This window comes from Neodiprion pinetum, chromosome 6, assembly GCF_021155775.2.
Source record: "Neodiprion pinetum isolate iyNeoPine1 chromosome 6, iyNeoPine1.2, whole genome shotgun sequence".
NCBI lineage: Eukaryota > Metazoa > Arthropoda > Insecta > Hymenoptera > Diprionidae > Neodiprion > Neodiprion pinetum.
This window is the reverse complement of record NC_060237.1, coordinates 25,929,438-25,949,610: the sequence shown is the minus strand read 5'-3', so window position 1 is coordinate 25,949,610 and position 20,173 is coordinate 25,929,438. Positions and strand designations below refer to the sequence as shown.

The 20,173-nt window shown below is 43.6% G+C and overlaps 1 protein-coding gene across 1 annotated transcript in view; it reads left to right on the top strand.

Moving 5' to 3' along the window:
• LOC124220945 (neurotrimin-like) overlaps nt 1-20,173 on the top strand; it is a 232,906-nt gene that overhangs the window by 179,341 nt on the left and 33,392 nt on the right. The window contains exon 5 of the mRNA XM_046630426.2: nt 723-800. The gene's annotated coding sequence lies outside the window, so the exon portion shown is untranslated. The remainder of the gene's footprint in view (nt 1-722; nt 801-20,173) is intronic.

Here is a 20,173-nt window from a genome sequence, read left to right as displayed (position 1 = left end):
ACGAAGAACCTTCTTTTTCCTCCCTCAGGTTGTCGGCGCTCTTGACGCTTTTACCGCTCTACGATTAGGCCCGCGCCGTTTATACGCCCGTAATTTAGCAAATTGAAGTTAACTACTAGCCGCGCAAAGCCTGCAGGGCTACCTGTTGTGATAATTCACACGCGATCTTGCGTCGTCGGCGCCGGTGCAGCCCCGGCAATTCACCCCGTGTTTGTTGCCGTTAAATTTTCAACGGGCTCCTCGTAAAACTCACCGAATTACCCGAACCCCCAGAATTTTCCACTTGGCTACTTCCAGGGCTGATCTCGCGGTAAATCTTTCCTGTTTACCTCCGACGTATTATCTCGATCTTGACATTATTCGCCTTTATGTTTTGTACCTGTCAAGTACGTCGTTCGACCTACGGGAAAAATCTCGAACACACACGGAAACCTCGGGGGATTATCTTCATTAATCGGAATTCTTTTTAGGGAAAAAATTTTTCAATACAATTTATCGAAAGGTTTGAAATATTCGTTATTTTCGTTCGTTCAACTCTGGAAACTTGTGGACGCTAATATGTTATTTAATCCTGATGATAACTAGTGCAAAATTTTCGAAAACAGTAAAACCACATGTTTTCAGTGCTCTTTGAACGATTCATCAACTTGAAAATTCTCTCTAAAATTTATCTGGAAAGAATGTGAAATTATTTAAAAAATTTTGTTTCTCGTTTCTAGCAGATATTCTAGAAAAAAGCTCCTCTTCCGTGATCGTGACAACTCAATGCCAAACTGACGTGACTCAATGTTGCAGTTTTGGTAAGTAATCACATTTTAAGTACTAAATTGATTTTTATAAGCGAATGAGCGAAGAGGCGTGTTTCAAGAAATGGTGAACGCTTTCGTGCGTCTTCATATTCGAGTCTTGAGGTTTTCCGGTACACTTATTGCACGAAAATGTTTACTACCCGACTCGTGCTTTGTTATTTAAACCGAAAAATTCTATACGTTTCCCGGGTCTTTTTCCCCTTTGCTTAACATTGCTTGGATAATTAAAAGTGAATGAATATTTTTTTGGACAAAGGATACAACGAACAGCAGGCACCGAGTTGATTAAAATTATGTAAATAATTCAACGCTACCGCAGTGATCCGGTTAGCAGGTCGAGGGTTTCAAGCGCATATGAGCTTGCGAAATATGTGCGAGTGAAACGACACGGGGGAATCCACCAGTCACGCGGTTATCCAGCAAGAGCGCTCCTCTTTCGTTATTTGCCATTTTGCAATTTCCCTATTTCGCGGGTAATTGTATACCTACATCCGAACGGGTTCGCGGGTAAGCGATGATTTTGAAAAACGTGCAGCAATGCGTCAGCGTCCGTTTGATAGGCGGTTCGCGTAACAGCCGGTTTTCAAATAAAATTTCACCGAAATAGAGGCTCGCGGTTGTTTGGCATCGCAGCAAGACCATTTCGCACGAATCGAGTTATCTATAGTTGATGGCCAATCAGGCCGGCTAAACGCCGTCCAACTTGATGATTGGCCAATTCAGCTTTGGACGAGCTTCGCTGTAAACGAATCGGGGATCGCGTTATGCATTTTGGTACCACTGACGAGCTTCGAGGAAGAGGAAGCGGAGCTGGGTGTTAAATGGACGTCCAGACGACCCGGACACTTCTTTATATAATCCGCCCGATCTTCCTCCGGCACGGGACGAATCCCTTCCGCAATATCGCGGGTTTATCATAACAGCTGAACCATAGCTTCCAAATTTGACTACGACTGTAATAATTCATCCCAAAAATCCAACGAAAGTTGAAATAATCGCGTATGTGCAATTTCCTCGTTCACAATCCCTGGTTCAATGCCTCCACGTGGTACTTTCGGAAACGAATCAGTTTAAAGCCTATTTGCATATAAATTATAAGTAAAACTAAAACTAATAAATGCGGTTAAAATCAAGTGAAATTTAATTGTTAAGTAGCGTATAAAGGATTTGAAAATAAATAAATAAATAAATAAATAAATAAATAATACCCTTGCCCTAACGGGATGTGGACATGAAGGAGGGGAGGAGAAAAAGACGAGGAGCTGCAAGAGCGCGAGGTTGACTCGATCCCTGCGCCTCGGAAAACGACGCGTCAAAGTCGAAGAGGCTTTTCTCCTCTCCTCCCGCTCTCCTGCGGCTTCTCCCTTTTCCCTTGTGCCTACTTGCCTCGTTAAAGTCTTTCGCTGCGTCGTCAAAGCTCGGGGAAATTTTGGGCTCCTTTGCTAAAGCATCCTGGTTTCGATTGGCACTTGTAGAAAATTCAAAACCTTCTCGTCTTCCTCCCCCTCGAATTACACTGATTCGAATCAAACTTGGGGGAGCATTTACTCCAGCTCTTTTCTGCTTATACCCGCCTGTCTTGCTGAAAGCCAAACATGAGTAGGGTACTCGGCTTTCCTCCTGCAGGATGTAAAGATTCAAAACTTGCCGGATGATCTTTTTACAAACATCTTTTTACCCGGCTGCGCGTGCTCGAAGATCCGTAAAAATCTTAAGATCAAAATCCCGCACTCAGCCTGCATGTCTCGCTTCGTAAAATGTTTACATATATTTATATACGCATACATGTTATGCCGTGTAGGGTGATTTTATATAACGGAATTATTTTTCTCAATTTTTTCTTTCCCCATTCTCCAATTCTTCTTCCGCACAGCAGTTAATTTGCTATTATTCACGACGCTTCATTTTCGCAGGGACATGTATGTTAAACGTGTTAAACGTGAGAAATTTGATTTTTTCCTGCTTGATCTTTTTTTTTCGTTTTATTCATTTATCCTCAACACATCGAACAAAACAGTGAGTTCCGTGTACATTCTTCATATCGCAGCAATTGAGTTTACCCCGACAAATAAATAAACAATAACCTTGTTATACTGAAAGCCTCGGGGCTTCCGAAAGCTTCCGGCATAGCTGGAGCAGTCCGAGAAGAAGGTAAGCCAGTCGGCATTCCTGGCGCTATGCTTCGAGGAAGGAAAACGAAGGAGTCTCCGAGTGTAGCAAACACAGTCGAGCACAATGCGATCCTTGTCTACATACACATATACATATGTATACGTGCAGTATACACAGCTAAGCCTGTTACACGAGGAGTACGGGGATCCCGGTATACAACCGAGGACAATTACCTTTTATCTTCTAATCCCGTAGAAACAGCAGATGCGATTTGCCGTTGAGTCGCGTGACAAATGTGACAAATAAACACAGCTTAGCTTCCTGTAATCCGCTACGGATAGACGTCTTCTCCTTCCCTCGCCTGTTTTGTCCGCCTTCATGGCACAGGCGCAGACGCTGGGGATACTTCTGGCTCCACCCTTATCCACTTCCTACCCCTTCACTCGCCCAAGAAGACTCGCACCGAATCAGGGCGTTTCAGCGATTTTTTCATACGAATCGATCGGCGGCTACATCTTCGAACTAACATTGATCGCAATCTGCAGCTGAGGATGGAAAAGGTTACTTGCCTTGTGACATTTTTTGTTGTTGATTTCCGTTTCTTGGTTTTTTTTTTTTTTTATTATTTATTATTTTGGAAACTTTGTGCGAATGCGGCGAATCACATTTCTCTATCGGGCACACGCTGCAAGCGTATATCGAAAGCGATACTCGTCAGGAGCGGTGTAAGGTACTTTGGTCCGACATTCTTTGGTGATATGGAGAACTGAAAACGGAAGTTGAATAAATGAACGAAATTGATACTCCGGGACGTGAAAGAGGAAATCCTACTCCATTTCCTTCGACGGAATTTACAACGACGGATATTTTTAAGCTTAATCCGAATCCTGGGTAAGGAATATCGCGAATGTGAAACTGCTTCCGGAAATACGTAAAAATTCGTTTTTCACATCGGTTCGAGATGTGATCTTCTGAAAAATGTGACGTGTTCAATTCTCCGTATAACATCCAAAGTGGGTTTACTATTTGCGCAATTTTTCGGGTCGCGTTCTCTTCCATTTTTGACAACATGTTGTAAAGCCATTAATGCATGAAAGAATATCGCAGCGAATCGCATTCGTCTGCAACTTCATTTAAATCCGGCTTTAATCTTCGTCGACAAACCTTCGATTCAGCGAATCGTGACGCGGGGTAGATTTTTGAAATTGGATTAGTCGTGTGAGTGTAACGCTACGCCTCAACTACAGATCTACGACGTTAAAGCAAAGAGAATCGATTCGCGATGGCATTTCGTTATTATCCGACGAAAATTCCTGCTTGTCTCTCGACAACATTCCGACGATGCTTTTTAGTTCTCCTTCTAAAAAATCGTGACTTCACGTTACGTGATAAAAACCTCGCGATTTTTCACCCCGGGAATACGAGTCGACGTTCCGACACATGATCAGTAGCTATGTTACATTCGTCCTTTTTCACTCTCCCATTCAAGCTGTAGGGATCGGATTCCTAACGACTCAATTCAAACACTGTTCATGCGCCCCGATCTACCGTTGAAAAAGAAAAAGAAAAAATACAATGACAAAAAAAAAAAAAAAAGAAATCCGTCTCATACACGTGTTAACACATGGCCATCGATCGCGGCGCTTTGCAAAGCTCTAATGCAGACACCGACTGCACAGTCTTTGCGCTCCGGTATCGGTGCAAAGCTCCAGCATAAACACTGATGTTTAGCTACTGTCGCTGCGTAGTTTCTCGTGGACAGAGCCACCTACCGCACGCTCACATGCTGGTCATGCTGCTTTTACGCTATCCACTACAGTCTCCACTATGTTGCGTATTTATTCAACCGCTACCTAGAGGGATGCGAGAGTGGGTCAGGGGTGAATGTCACAATGCTGCCATTCGACGCCCCGTCTAACAACGGCCTCAACCGCTTCACAATTTAACTACAATCGCGACACCTCGCATTCAACCCTGCTGAGGTTCCGCAGCAGCTCCTCGTCGTCTTGGAGTCATTTTCTCAAAATGTCGTCCGAGCCTTGAAAGCGGTTGAATATAGCGATCGTCAAAGCACGTGCAAGGCCAAAAAACGTTGGCTAATTGGCATCATTGATAGACATAAACACGAAATGAACCTTGGAGATCAAGAACCGCCGGCGGTGTATTTGTGCAATATGAGATTTCGTTCGGTCGTGTTTGTTGACGACGTAAGCGATGTACGCTCGACTGTTGAACGCGTCGTGCTACAGTCTCGACAGATGGATTTTAGAGTCCGTTTATCAGTCGGGCTGTTTCGACTACGGTGGAAATTTTCCGAAATGCAACTTCGGTGAACTCAAAGCAGCCCGAAGCCGGGCCTGGAGCTACAGTACGGATCGTAGATACTTTCGTCGTCTCTCCATTTCGCGAAACGAGTCTTCGGAACGAGGAGCGAAATCCGGAGTCTATGCAGAGTCGAGAGGCAAAAGGCACGGGCGCGAGGTGTCGGAGAATCGGGATGGTTAGGAGCGGCGAAAGCGATTTACTTCCACAACAGTCTGGCTCTATGGTCTAACGGTGATAGAATCCGTTGGAATTTCACTCGGAATTGTACCTACCCTACGCCCTCGCAGCTAGCCCTCTGCATTATATTACGCAAACCCCACACTAATATTAATTAATCTTGACGAGGGCCACTTGTGCTCTGGCTCGAAGACCCCTGCAAGCTCGGGACGTTTAGAACCAACGCCTGGCACGGCATCACCCTTCGGGAGGACCAGGGATGATCATTCCGCTTCGAAGATCCTTAACTCCGGTTCTGAGCTCCACGCACGCATTCGCGTTAAGAGTCTCGGAGCCGCTGGCACGTTGGGACGAAATAAGGCCTTTGAACTCGGCTGTACGAATGGGAAGATGCCCGGGAAGCTTGACTGTAACTCCGATGAAAATTCAAGGGCGTACGTCGGGCGTGTCGTCTTAACGTACCAGTGGCTGAACGATGAAAGAAGGAGGTGAAATGTATATTAGTACAAGCCGTAATCTAGTCGTAAGATTACAAATTTAAAGAGGCTGGTAAACCAAATATTGATACTTTTCATTGATTTTATTACGAGACAGTCGTGGATTAAGTATAAATTTGTCAAATTATTACACTCGTGAGCATATCAATCGTTCTCTTGAAAAATACGAAATCAAAGAGAGACACTGAAATCGCAAACGAAAGCTCGGATATTTATGCGTAATTTCAAATCTTCACAAAATGGTTAGAAATCTATCACGTTACTTCGATTTCACTTTACGATCACTCGTTTCATTGAAAAGTCAATTTTCTACAAAATAACTGAAATGAATTTTCACTGTAGTCAAATCAATATTGGCATTTTTTTGACAGCGTCGAATCAACGTCGGTGCAACGAGGTAAAATTGAATATTCGACAATGGCGAGAAAATTACACGAGTGCGAAATTACCGCTGCATAATTCAGCGAACCGATTCGTCGCCACAAAATTAGGGCTAAACAAGTTTACTCGTTTGCTGTTTGCAAAGCTGCCCCCTCCCTCCACAAGGCGTATGGGACATGTGATTCCACGTGTCTAATGTGGGTTAAGAGATCCCGTCCATCAAGCTTATTACATTTTGGGAGCGAGCTCGGCGAGAAGTAATCTCTCCGTACACAGAAAGATATCCTGCCTACCTTTACCTACCTCCTCCTCCTCCTCCTCCCATGTCTTTTTATCCGGCTCACGCGAGATTAGAGTAACAATGTTACCCAGGCGAACACCGGCGAATCCGGATTTCGACGAGTAGCTCTATAAGCTTTCGCTGAGAAATTTCACGGGATGTGTGCGAGGAACGCCTGTAAAAATAAAAAATACGCAGGCACGATAAAACACGGATATAAACGTAATTTTCAATTTCGCGATATCGGTTATATGGGAATAATCCATATCGATGTTTGATCGTTTCACGCGTTAGCGACGCACGTTTGCCTTTTCGTTGTTTCCCGGATACGACCACGTCTATACTTTGTAAAATTATTTCGGGGGAAATTGATACAAAAGTGATATTAGCTGTAAGAGGAAATTGGCGGCTTATGTTATAAACAACATGCTCTCGTAATAGGTTGCATCGTCGTTATAGGCCTGCAGGAAATTAGATTTACTTTATGTTCAGGTGATGAAACTCTTTTCGATCTGCGGGCTTACAGTCTTTCTTGGTCTCATCTTTTCGGCGCGCGAGTTTTTTTTCTCCACTTGACGATATTGTTATAACGGACCGCGCTTGAGCAAATAAAACTCGGTTTATGTGTGTGCCGAGGTTGATCATGACCGCAAACGTTGATCAAATATCATTACCGAAATTCATCTAGTAGATACAGGCATTCAGTCCTGATGAAACGAATCGATCCTCGACTATGATGTTCCAATTGAATCCACGTCAATGTACACTTTCACCATTTTTATTGTTTTTTTTTTTTTTTTATTTTTTTTTTTAATGTCTTATTACTGTTTACCGTGGTATGCTAACTACTTTTTCGCGTGTAAATATATAGGCATAGCCGCACTACCTCAAGTGCCTAGGTATAATTGACGTAATTTATATGGGCTCGCGATATTAGATGTGAAATTTACGTCGCGGTGAATAATTCAATTTTCAAATATCATGGTATAAATAATATCGTTGTTTAATTAAGAAAAAATATCCCACCTCGCGGCGGGATTTGTCAAATTGAATTATCAAATTATCGTATAATACCCGTTCCAATTCCCCCTTGTGTGTTGAAAGTAATAACGAAATAAGAGTATTAGCCTCTGGGCTCTCTTTAGGAGTCGATTAATTTCTTTGTTCATTAGCAATTAATAAGAGTGCTGAAAAAGTTTCCGGATTTCAGGGTACCTGGGGTGTAAAAACGACAAGAGTTTTAACGGTGCGATATCATAGAAATGCTAATTTATAAAAGTCCTCGTTTGGCGAAATAATAAAAATGGTAAGCGTTATTCAAATTATTATACTACCTTGCGTACATGACGCGTCTCGCTTCTGCACGAGCGTTATAGTCGGTACAGGTTGTTTGCAAAATACACAAAGTATTATACCTACCTGGGCTGCTTATACCGCTATCCAGACTTTTGTTTGCCCCTATGAATTATTCATGACGCTACTTATAAGCCACTATTGCCGTTGCATTCGTAGCGACGAAAAATAAGGTAAGAAAAAACGAAAAAACAAAAGACAAGAACAAAAAAAAAAAACAGGTGAAAATAAAAAAGTAAATGAAATCACACTCTTCGAATGAATCAGAACTTTCTTCCGCTTGTTTTTTTTTTTTTTTTCTTTCTCCACGATTTTTACTTCCTCTTCTTTCCCAGTGCCGAGCTTTATTTTCTCTACATGACTCTGTGTGCAGAATCGTTTCACCTCCAGGCTTGTCCTTGTATTAATACAAATGGTAAAGATAATATACTTGGCGTTTGGTTGACAACCTCGAACAAATTATTATAAATAACAATTGACAAGAGGACGGGCAAAGTGGATGAGAAAGCGCACGCGATGAAAAGAAAAAGAAGAAAAAGACAACAATATTTCATTCAAATCAACCAAATTGGTTCTAAAGGTACGGAGACTTGTTTTCTCTCTACTTGCAGCTGCAGGTGAAACTCTTGATGAGGTACGAAATATGAAGACAGGTATGTAAAAACGTGCGATCGAAGTATAACTCGATTAACGTGACGCGTGGATAATTTTCACCGAGAGAAATTGGTCACCATATAAATTTCTACGCACATAATACCTCTGACTCTACGTACGAACACCAATATTATTTGTTCGGATGAGGATAAAGAGAATTAAGTGACTTGTGACGGGTAAATTGTTGGAATTTTTTAACTACCGGATCGTGCAGATAATTTTCTTTTCTGCCGTTTGTTGAATATTTTCTCGGCGTTGCTGGTGTATTCGCTTTTTCTCTACAATATCTTATTATACTTCTACACAGAAATAATACGCAGAAAATATAATAGAAAATTTTCCTTGCTTATATGCATAATTAAACGCGAGGATCTTGGATTTAGTTTTGCGCGCGTTTATACTCGAAGCGGTCTTAGCGTATATTTTCACCGAATCCACCCACTAGCCTGACCCAATTTCTTCAAATTAGTTAATCCCGCGCTTTGCAAAACTGCTCCGCAAAATCGGCGTGAAAGTGAGTCGTTCGTTGGGGTCTCTATTGCATTATAGCGACCCGTTTTACGCGGTTGAAAATTTTTGCGAACGATTATATTTTCGAGGAAATGTATTTTTTTTTCCTCCACCCCTTGCCCGCAAAAAAAAAACCACGCCGAAAAGATTGATATCGTCATTCGACAACTGCGTAGGTACGATTAAAAATCTCAAATCTTAAGCGTTCGAGCGCCATAATACATGCAGGAAAAAAAAAAAATCCACACGGGTATAAAAAAAACCGCGTGTCAGTAGGAATGCCATTGTCAGCTATCGTTATCCATTAATCTCGAACGGAGAGATCGTCGTCGAATTTTATCGCGCGGTACATCCCGGTTATCGGGAATCGAACAGAGCTTTGTGCAAACGAATTTTGAGGCAACCTTCAACCATTTGAATTTTTAAAAGGTACGCGACCATCACGCCGGCAGATATAGAGACATTCACATGTGGGCATCGAAGCCCGTTGTATGTAAATCGAGCGATAGGCGAGTGCACGGTGTCACTCCGGAAGGGGGCGGAAAAAAATTCCGAATTGGGGGTTGCGACGAAAAAATTCCACTGCAATTCTCCTAGCTCCGATCCTGCTCGTTGTTACTCGTTGTTACTCGTTGTTATTGCCCCTCCAGGCTGAAGCAGGGGTGCACCTATGTTACGTGTTCTTTCCTCTCGTCCGAGTACGCGAATGTCGCGTACGTGCAGGGGGCTCGGTGCTCGGTTGAAAGGAAGGCGAATAGAAAAAAAAAAAAAAATTACCTGCATAGTACGTGATTTGAAAATTCATAGAATCACCGATTATAACGCGGTCTCCATCCATGTACATACGTGTATGTACAATGTACATATAATACTGATTTATCGTTATCCGGGGGGCCGGGCACGGATTTCAGCGATATCCTCGATGATATATCAATTCTTGAGCTGCTCGCCTAACGAACGAATCGCGTGTTAACGCCCAGGGGATCCTATATATCCTTACACGTTATTTCGTGGAATGTTTTCGAGTTTCATTCGGTTGCTGTTATTTCATTCTCTCGTTTTTTTCATTCTTTTCTTTTTTTATCTCTTGACACCGAGTATAGTATAACGTCGGAGCCACGCGACATCAACCACGTTTATTTTCCATATTTCATGCTCACTGGAATGTTGGGATTTCATCCATACGCTTGACTACGGGACTCGTGGCTGTTTCTCGCTGCCCCAATTCCGTCTACGCTCTTCTTCTTTCTCTCTCCTTGTTATATTATATGGTTACGTTGTGCTTCCGTAGATTTAATTTTTTTTTTGTTTTTCTCACTATGCATCGCCGTCAACGCTTAGTCAAGGATGGAAAAAAATTTCTACTCTCGAATGCGCGGCGTGCTGATTAGAGAGGGGGGGGGGGGGGGGAGAGTTAATTAACGTTACAGTAAAGCATCGAGTAATTGCGCGGTTATTTTTCATTACCTTGCGGGGTGAAAGATTTGCCAAACTCTGCATCAGCGGCGCATGCAGACTGATTCAACGTACAGGGTATAGAACCTGGCTTACAACCAATTAAACGAAATTGATTGTTTTCCCGTTCCTCTTCTCGATTTCACCCCAGATTTCTATTTGCGGAACAAAATAAACGAACAATTAACGAACAACTCTTAAACGGAATTACATTATTTGCTACTCACCGAGGTATGGATAACGAATAAAACTAATTATTATACAACCGCTGTGTATTTTGTTTCACGTCTTTTTCCAATTACGTTTTCACAATTTTTTGCTCGATTCACTTCTCCCTATATTCTGTTTGCACAAATCTCGCTTCATCGTTTCATTTGTTCAATAAATTTCTCTCCTCTTCAATTCTTATAACTTCATCAGCTTTTCCCACGAATGACTTAACCGTGATTGAATTTTTCGCGTTTGTTTCTTGACCGCTGGCCTCATCCTTCTAAAGTGAGTTTAGACCTCTAAAGGATGATGCATGCAAAGAGCGAGAGAGAGAGAGAGATAGAGAAAGGGATAGGGAGACGTTACCACGCGATGCAGGTCCTGTGACATATTTCTGTACGTACGTACATACATGCACACATATACATACCTACGTAGGAAAGAAATTTGTAAGGAAAATGTGGGTCTGACAATGATACAATACCCGTCTATTTAAACGTATACATATTTATGTATACATTTTCTGCACATTTATAGGTATTACATACGTATAAGATACACGTACATACAGGCGGATATATATTTCCATTCGAAGAAACGCTTTCTCGCTTCTATATTCACCACCGCGAAGACGACGCTCAAGGGTGAATATTCTCCGTTCATTTTTACCGCGAAACGCGCGGAGTCTCTCCGTCTCTCCGTCTCTCAGCAGCAAGCTTGGACCAAAGTGCTTCATATATTATCACATGACAGATACTAATATTAGGTCCACACGTTGGGCGGCAATATTTGCACTCTCTTTTTCTCTCTCTCTCTCTCTCTCCCCCTCCCTCCGCTATTTTCGATCAAACAAAACTTCACCAGCTCGCGTTGCGTATAATGTAGGTAGGCATATATATATATATATATATATATATATATATACATACGGTGTACAGATGCCCGCCCTTCAAACAATATCACGATATATATATATACATATATCACGGGGAGCTTATGTCTACAGATAAAAATCTATGTAACATTGGCATCATATTTTCGGACCTGGTATAATACAATTTTACGTGAATGGGAAGTGACAAGAACCTACGAAAAGTGGAGACAACGATCCTTCATTCAACTGCAGATATGTTATGTTTTAAAAAAATCTCGTGCAAATTTAATCTTGATTTCGGAGTGCCTGTACAATTGTCTTGTTAGCAAGCCACGTCGGACACTCGGGGTCATCACGTGGCGGACTGAAGGGTCAACAACACGGCTGTTAACCCCCGTCTATATTGCACTGGGAGGGCCGTTATAGGGTATAAGATGCTGTCCATACGTATATAGGCGTGAGAAAACTCAATTTACTTCTGGAATGGTATAACGGCCGCGAGGAAAGGGTGTAACACATGCCGCGAGTTCACGTCTGTGTCATGTGTGTGGCTATTAGAGCCGAGCATTGCCAAGACGCTGAAGGAGCGGTGACCAATGGAGATACCTCAATAGAGCGATAAACCACCGATCAGTACCACACATCGCGCATCGGCATTCATCTCTGGCTCCTCTGTCTCCCCCACAATTTCCGAGGTTATAGAAATTCACCGGAAAAGGATATTCCGGAGGATCTAGACGGATCGCAAGGTCATCTCGATAATCGGAAGTCGTCGCGTACCGCACACGCGGTCTTTTTTAAAATTTCTACTCACGGCGATCACTGGAAACGCATCGGCTATTTACTTTGGAAAAATATAGAAAAGTCTGCGAAACGTGGTGGCGTACCTATACTTCCAGTTTCGAGCATACCTGTGTCTGCTTCCGCCTCTCCACGACGAAGAGAACGAGTCGGGTTCTCCAACGAGTGGCACTTCAGCCGGGGTTGGTATAACTTGTGTTCAACTTTTTTATACCCATGCAAGAACACGTGTCCGCGTGCCTTCTATACGGACCTGTATTTTCAATTTCCGATCCTTTTGCATTTGCGAAAGTTATGCACTTTATACTTTGTATAATTTTAGCATCAATTTCTCGTTGCGAAGGCCACGAGGCTTCTTGAGCTCGGTGGTATAAGGTATACGAACAGTATGATTCTGGGGTCATGCCGAGATGGCCTTTGTTTGGCCTGTGACCCAGGCTCATGGGCTGTTTCCCTAATGCTCTTTTGTCATGTGCCAGAAATGCGAGAGTTGTGAGACAGAGAGAGAGAGAGAGAGAGAGAGAGAGAGAGAGAGAGAGAGAGAGAGAGCCAAGGCTGCAGTCTCTCAATTACTTGGCAGATTGAATTATATGTATTCAGGTAGTCAATAATGGAACAGTAGACGTTGAGGCGCACCCACACAATGATATTCATTAGCACACCGAGTCGCTCAATCTCGCTCACAATGGTTCTCTATGTGTGTGTATAACGTACGAATGTTACCGTGGTAACAAAAGACACCCCGTGGAAGATCCGAATCTCACCGCGAATTATGGAGTAACTTGAGAGTTTGATTTGACGTCCTGGGCTGCGTGGATCCGAATCCGAAATTTCCGTCATGTTTGGGTTGGGTTGCACGGTCTTATAAGCTTCGGTTAAGTTCGACAACGCGTCGGAAAATTCATCGGTAACAAGAGCCCGCGGAACGAATTCGGTACACATTGCAAAGAGGATTTGGTCGATCGGTCGATCGTATTTTCAAGTGAGTGTAAGGACGGAGTAAAACGACCATGATGAAAACACGAAGATCAAGGCTGTCCGGTTTGTTGCGCTGTAATAAAAAGTGACGAAAAAGACAAGCTACGACACATTGTGCGTGGAGACGAAAAATTGGAAAGTTGTTTTGCTACAGATAATCGGAAGCGTAACATTGATACATTAATTGGACGAACTCTGGAATAAAATTGAACAAAGACACGATTCTTCCTCGTTGATTTGCGAATATATACCGCAGGGATGAAAGCTGGTGAGATTAGTAGGTGCTTAAATTAAAATAAAAACCCAAGTTTAAATTCAGAACTCTGTTTTCATTTCTACTAAGGTCGGTCAGATTCAAAAGTCGTCCTTCCTCTCTCACCCCTCACTATTTACTGACGTTTATTTCGTCTCCTGAAGAAAAGAGCCACCGAGCGTGCTGCACGCTCCATAAAAGGTTAAACAATGCCTCGGTATCGGCGGTATACGGTCAGGTTAGCGGCGGTTTAGCCGCCTCGGGTGGGAAAGGTCGCCGTAAAAAGCTCTATCTTCTTCAGCACCCTCGTACTTTAATTGGACAGGTAGCTGAGCGCGGCGCGTAGCAGCGGAGCGTGTGATCAGCGCCACAATGCTAACAATGAAGTTCTCTCTTCAGAGGCTGGGAAACCCGCCAGGTCAACTTTCAGGGCGCCCTTAGCCCCGACGAAAAGAGGCTCGCTAGCTTTTCCGTCGAGTTCCACAGAGGCGTTCACCGCCATCGCTCGTCCCTTTGTTTAAACTCTCATTTTTGCTCCAACTCGCGTTTGTTATGATTCTTACATACGAAACGCCAGGATGGCAGAGCAACGTGCGGATAGCCGCCTCTTCTCAAATACGCCGCAACGCTTTTCCTGTCCGTTCTCTTGTGTACGACAGTGAACGGAATGAATGTAATGAATAATGAATGTCCATATTCCACCCTTCGCCGTTCCATCTGCTGCCGCTGCTTCTTGCCATCTTCTTATCTTCGTCCGCCCACCCCTCGACCCATGTTAAACTGCACCTTGTCGGTGGTAGAAATTGAATTTCTATGAAGATTTCTCTTCGCCAGATGGATTCGGCGAAACCGATGAGGGGTAAATATACCTCGTAAGGAACGGAGCAACCATCCGGCCCTTTTTCCATCAACGAGACTTGTTTCACCAATATTCGTAGAAGCTAAACCAAGCTGAAGCAGCACTTTCCTGAAAAGCCTGCACGGTATTCCGGAATAAACGTTTAACTCGTCTATCTATGCGCCATAAAAATGAACGCGAATAACTTCACTGAGATATAACCTCCGAGGCAAGAAAGAAAATTTACGGCCTCGTCTGCGGATACTTTTTCGCGTTGCCTTTCTCCGCTATTCGACATTTAACGGAAGACAGTGCCAGCTCCGAAAATCACGAAATCGACAGAAAAAAACGGGCTCCGTAAGTCAAGGAACTGCAATTGTAAAATAGAAAAAAAATCATCGGAATTCCCGGAAATCCTGTTTCAAATTTGCACACGCTCGCGTAACTCGACACAGGACGTTCGACACGGTAATCGCATCTTTTGTGGGATCCTTCTCGCCAAGCCCTCGGGGTGAAAAGGGGTACACCAAACGCGATTAGCATCAGCAATTGTAATATAAGTAACAAACCCAGCCGTCCGTATCAGCCCGACACCCTCGCCGCAATCCTTGCGTAATCCGCGTAACTGTTTCGAGAAGCGAATGTGTGCACGTCACACGCTTTCACGTAGACGTGCACGTGCACGGATCCGGGGATCGAAGGGGTTGACAGAGGGCGGATATATCGTCCGGGGAGGGCGACGTCGATGCCCGTATCCCCGGCGGGCTTCCCTCCCCTCGTTTACCCCAGCTTTCTACCCTCAAACCTGATCTTTCTTCCCTCTTTATCCGAGTTTCCTGCACTGCCTTTGTTGCGCCTCTCGCAGTCCGATCACATTCGACCAGGCGGACAGGTGCTGAGCTACCATATTTCACGTGCAAGCTCTACTCAGACGGTCTAAGTGATTAAACCCGAGCTGGACGAGCTCGCCGGTACCTTCCAACATTATATATATATATATATATATATATATATATATACACATATATATACATATATAATAATATATATACAAATGTCTTTTTGTTGGCAGCAGTCGCGAGGGCAGAGATGGTGGAAAAAAAATATTGGCCGTTACATTATCGTCACGAGGATCGATGCGATGTATCCTTGTAAATTCAACCTTCGATCCTGCTGCCGTGTGATCTTTGTTTTTCCTCTTCCTGTTCCTTCCACTTTGCACTCTGAGTAGCTTAAAACTAATCGTGCGAGAGAAAATTGCGATGAATTTGAAAGAGACACCTGCCTGTACCGATGTATGTGGGGAAACGTCGGAAGCGGTACGAGTACAGAATATTATAATGAAATAGTTGGATATTAATTGCCGATCTCGTTGGAATATACCATCACGGTCTGTGATCGAGTGTCACTCATCAACCGCATGAATAAATGGACGATTATTCAATCTGAATTATTAATACAGGCAGATGCAGCGAGGTTAAGTTGGCTTGTCAATGTGACGTTAAATAATTTGTCAGTGCACACGCGTGCGGCAAATTGATCAGTCTTGACTATTTACCTATGTTTATGCGTACCTATAATACGTTCCTCGTATACTTCACGTCAACCCCATGGAATTTGAGGGTACAAACCCTGCAGGGAAAAAATTACAGGAACGCGGTTCTTTCCTCAATTTTGCCCTTTATCGGTGAAAAGATTTTTCTTATTGAAATGTTTTTTTTTTTTCCTTATCTCGTTACCGGAGGTTTATTTCAGGCTCACACACGCTCGTTACACAGCTCGGATATTCCGCGAATTTTTCGCAATTTGCTAACGGAGTATTCTGATCAATAAGCAAGGTATCGGTGCCCGTCGACCCCCTCGAACGTATCCATAAAGTAGTTTCTGCCTCGGGCAGGGCGAGGGCCGGTTCCCTGCAGGCTCGACGGCCAGAATCCTCGTAAAACAGCCTTTCGTCCCTGACGATGACGGTCGCGGAATTGTAAAAAGTTCCGCTCGGTCCGACTAGGACTATGCTAACGTTGCGAGCATGCAGGGTTCCTCGATCCTGGCGGAGGAAAGGCCGCGGAAGGAAACACGCCGGAGAAATGAAGGATAACAATAAAAAGTTGGACGGTTGATAAATTGGCTCCGAGAAATGGTTCGCCGAATAGATATATCTTTGTGTTTGTACGCGTCTGCGTGCGTGTGTGGTGTGTATGTGTTGAGCAATCATTGCTCGGGAGTCATCTTCGACGAATTTACCGTCCCATGTATAATACATAATACATACTTACATTATACGCGCGTTCATGAACTCATGAATCTCTCCTATCTCCTATATCGCTGAAAACAGCGTGCTTTTACACGATAAATTCGTAAACCTGTAGCGTCTATGCTTGCTGAAAATTCGCCGGACCTACTGAAATTCTCTAAAACTTGGCAAAAAATGTTGAGGCGCGGGATATTTACTAATCTTTGAAAATTCTTCATATATGTTCGTTATCTTAATGATTCATATTCGTCGTGAAATCATAGCGACACGATGGCGGGCAGAAACGAGAGATGAGACCGAAGCTTTCGGAGCTGTCAGTTTCAAGCTCGTGGGGGACGAGATCAGTTTCATAAGACGCGCGGTCTCTTCGCGTGGCTTATCTTTGTTAGTCGCGGCTGTTTCGACCGACGTCACGACGGATCGTTGGAAGTAACGTGGGTCAGTGTCCGTCCGTCACCTGGAATCCCCTCCAAGCTTCAAAATATATGAAATTTTTCAGCTCAACCTATCACCCGTAATACCCATACCTGCTGTACTAGTAATTTTGTATTGTCCAAGTAATTTTGAAAGCCGGGTCAAAGAATTACAGCCATGCGGAAAATCCCACAAGGCATACGATGTCTATGATTTCAATTGCTAATCAATATTCATACGGTAGGGAATTTTGTTCCGAAACTAATTTGCAATTCCGCAAGTTGTGCAGACTGCAGCGCGTTTTAACCTCGTCCATCATGGCCGGGCATTCGACCCGCTGCTCTTCGCTTTCTCGTATTCCGCTTAACACTCGGGCTGCCGCTTTCTCCCTCTCGGCAGACTCGATACTGTACACACCGTCGGACGTGAACGGGGTTCGAAAAGGGCGAACGCACCAGCGAAGATCCACCCCCGTGAAGGTTGCACACTTACGGCCGTCGTGAGAGACTGAAGGATTGCGGAAAATTTCAGGAATATTATTTTGCGGTACAAATTAGCCCCGTATTAGGAAAAAATTTTTCCTAGCTAAGCTCGGCAAAGCTTTTACAAAATTGGCAATAAACGTCGTTCTCATCTTCCTGCAGCGACTGCTCGAGGGTTGCGTGCAGGATTTTTGAAAGGGAATTCACGCAGCTGGGCTGCAGCCATAACAGAAACGACGCAACTTCCACCCAGGGAACCATTACCTGCCACTCTGGAGTTTTGCAAATTATTTTATTCCCTCGCATAAAAACACCGTTTTCCCGGCCTCGCCGTCGCCGGTTTTTATTTCAATTTTTTTAATAAGAGCGTCGCTTCGCTAGCCATTTGAATCTCGTTTTATGCTACTCGCGACAATTTTACCGATCGAAAAGTAAAACCGCTTGACAAATTTCTGCCCCGCACCGTTTTCCGCAATCTTCTTATTTCGCGGGTCGAACGTTGTATTGTAATCGCGTCACGCGTTCTCTGGCAGCTTTTATTTCCGCGATGAAAATACGCGCCATCTGCGTCGATGCCTAACGAACTACAATCCGCGCCCTTTACAGGCTTAACCGAATATCGAAGAGCCAGGGGCGAGTCTTTCTGGAACTCTCTTTGAGGCTTTTCCACCGCACGGAAGGACCGCCAATCCGCAGCGCGGCGATCCGTGCTTTGACTTCAAGTAGTAACGGAATTACCGATCAGACGCTCGGGATGAAACGACGTCAGTAGTAAACAGCCGTAGGCAGCCGGCGAGCCGGCGGATGAAATGCGGGGAAACGATTCCACCGAATCAAAGTTGATTTCTTTCTCCTTATTCCTTTCTCAGCCTCGGCGATTTCTTTATTTCGCCAGAAATGTCGATACACGATACAAAAGATTGACGTAAGGCACGTTGTTCTTCTGCACGGTGTAATAAATACAACGGCAATAATTGTAAGAATAAGACGCGAAACGGAATTGAATTTATTTCCCATGATATATTTTACGGTATCTATTTATATTAAATTATTCACGTTATTTGAATAAATAAATAAATAAATCTCTTTTGGTGCCACGATTATTAGGATTACGCGCTGAGAAATTATTCACTTGGCTTTAATGCAAATTTATTTGTCTGAGGGAAATCTTGTGTATTTCTTTCTTTCTTTTGGGTGTTTTTTTTTTCTTTTGTTTTACTTTTGCTTCCTTTGTTCTGCTCTCCATCCTTTTCCCCAGATGCTCAAGTTTCGCTCAGACTGCCGTAGAACCGGGAATTCAGGCTTATCGTTGCGAAGTGAAAAGAAATCGAGAGACCGAAGAAAAAAAGGGAAAATTGCAGTGGGCACAGGGAGCCTGGTTAGGTGGGTCAGACGTGAATGGCTCGGTGGTATGTACCGGGAATGCTGATATTCATTGGTTTGGTGCATAGCGGAGCATTGAAATGAGGGGGATTGCGGTGGGAGCCGTCTTATCTAAAGTTACCTCAGGTCCGGCGAAAAGCGACCCCACGGGACGCCCCGCCAGCGGGAGAAAGTCGGCACAATAACAATAATCAAAGCTCTTAAGCTCCTAATCCGAAAATATATCACCGGACCAAACGAGTCGAATTTAGCCCTGGTTAAAATATTATTTAACTAATGAAATATCGCCTTGCCTCATTAGCCGTCTGTTTAATTTAAGGAAAAACAACGTAATATCCAGGAGTAACAACGATTTTGCAGAGAACAGTATTATCAGCTTTATGCCTACGTTTTACACACAGCAAAAAACTATTCGTATACCCGTAGAATTAGTATTGGCGCTACGAGCTGCCGGGACGGTGGTTGAAGCCCTTGAGCAGGTGAATAGACAAATAATTATCGGGAAAGCACTTCAATTTCATTCGGTCTAAATCAATGGAAGTTTGAATGAAAGGCTAATATTCAATCGCTGATAGCTTCTCTCTACTTGCATATCTGCGCGGTTATATAATACAGCGAAATGGCTGGATATGAAAATCGAAAGACAGGATGAGAAGGTAAATTTCCGCGGCATCGATCCGATGTCGTAAAATATTATACACGCCCACGTACGTGATAATAATATCGTGTATTTCCTGTCATAATACGTGTACGCACGAGTTCTTTGATACATATACAGTACTAGAAACCTGTAATTTCAATGTCATCCTGCATCAGACGCATGGAACTTGACCCAAGCCAAACCTAAATCGAACGCTCGAGTATTGTTAATAAGTTATTCGTACAGCCTGCGGTATTAAACGGCGGGATTGCAGCGGGGATCTAGGAAATGAAATTTTGGCGCCGTTTAAACAGAAGGTAAAAGAAGAGGCCGACGATTCCCAAAGGAGCCGAGCTTGGTGCTTCCACTTTAAAACTGGGCGCGGATTATCCTGTGAGATTCTCCTCTCTGGCCTCGGTTTTTAGTTCAATTTTAAAATGCATTCTTCGGGGAGTACGAGGAGCGACGCGATGTTTCTGTGGAGTATATAAGC